Source organism: Trachemys scripta, chromosome 7 (assembly GCF_013100865.1).
Source record: "Trachemys scripta elegans isolate TJP31775 chromosome 7, CAS_Tse_1.0, whole genome shotgun sequence".
In the NCBI taxonomy this organism is placed as follows: domain Eukaryota; kingdom Metazoa; phylum Chordata; order Testudines; family Emydidae; genus Trachemys; species Trachemys scripta.
In genome coordinates, this window is record NC_048304.1 from 814,506 (window position 1) to 815,838 (window position 1,333).

Below are 1,333 nucleotides of genomic sequence, written 5' to 3' on the forward strand. Positions count from 1 at the left end.
GGGGGTGCTGTGGGGTGCAGGGACCGGGGGGTGCTGTGGGGTGCGGAGACCGGGGGGTGCTGTGGGGTGCGGAGACCGGGGGGTGCTGTGGGGTGCGGAGACCCCGGCGATCTGCCCTGACCCAGAGCTTCCCCGCTGGGCTCTGGGTGCAGGTGTAACCCACACGTCTGGGCTGGTGTCTGTGACTGTCCCCTCCAGCCACACCCAGCCCACTGCGGGCTTGTCTACACCACACAGCTTTCAGGGACAAGAAGAAAAAAAAAGTTGTGAAAGCAAGAGGCCATATCTAGTTGGGCTCCACCGGGGTCAGGCCTGGCTCCTATACTAGTCAATATTTCATTAATTACTTGGATCATGGAGCAGAGATGCAGGTGACACCAAGCTGGGAGGGGTTGCAAGCACTTTAGAGGGCAGGATTAGAATTCAAACTGACCTTGGAAACATGGAGAATTGGTCTGAATTCAACAAGATGAAATTCAATAAAGAGCAAAGCACTTCACTTAGGAAGGGAAAACCAAATGCACAACTACAGAGTGGGGACTAACCTTAGCAGGCAGTGGTACTGCTGCAATTTGGATCACAAATTGAATGCATCAACTATGTGACACAGCTGCAAAAAAAAAAAAGCGAATATTCTGGGGTGTATAACCAGGAGTGGGGTACCTAGGCTGCGCTCTGCTTGGCCCGGCTGTGCGCAATTCTGGGGCTGCGCGTTAGGAAAGAGGTGACAAAACACGAGAATCCAGGGGAGAGCAACACAAATGATGACCTGCCCTGGGAGGAAAGGTTATAACCTGGGCCTGGGCGGAGCGGGGTCGGTTCCGGGCTGTTAGGAAGAGGAGGGGTCAGTTGTTCTCCAGGCCCTGGCCTGGAAGGAAGGACAAGGGGCCAAGTCTGCAGCAGGCGGATTTCGGTCAGATACCGGGGAACCCTTCTGGGGAGCAGCCGAGTGCGGGAGCCCCACACCCCAAGGCGCAGGGCTTAGGGGTCCTCCCCAGCGCCCAGACCGAGCCCTGACTCCCGCATGGCCTGCCCTGGGTGCTGCCCTGGCCCCGCCCCCTGGGCAGTGGACACGCCCCCCTGGGCAGTGGACACGCCCTCGCTCCTCCCCTGCTGCGTCCTGGGCACGAGGCACAACCATAGATCCGGACCTCCCGCGGCAGAGACAAGCCCGCCACAGGGTAACCATAGAGTTGGCAAGAAAGGCCCGACGGATACCATAGAGAGTGACGCCGAGGTGATAGAGTGTCCTGGGCCCGGCCGGCTCCGTCCGTGGCAGGTGGGACAGCGGGGATGGGGGGGTCCCCGGCTATGGGGTGTGGAGGGGGGGGGG

At 59.8% G+C, this 1,333-nt stretch overlaps 1 protein-coding gene across 1 annotated transcript in view; it reads left to right on the forward strand.

Moving 5' to 3' along the window:
• The first annotated feature begins 1,155 nt into the window (after positions 1-1,155).
• Positions 1,156-1,333, forward strand: part of JAGN1 (jagunal homolog 1) — a 9,803-nt gene continuing 9,625 nt past the window's right edge. The window contains exon 1 of the mRNA XM_034777442.1: positions 1,156-1,279. The gene's annotated coding sequence lies outside the window, so the exon portion shown is untranslated. The remainder of the gene's footprint in view (positions 1,280-1,333) is intronic.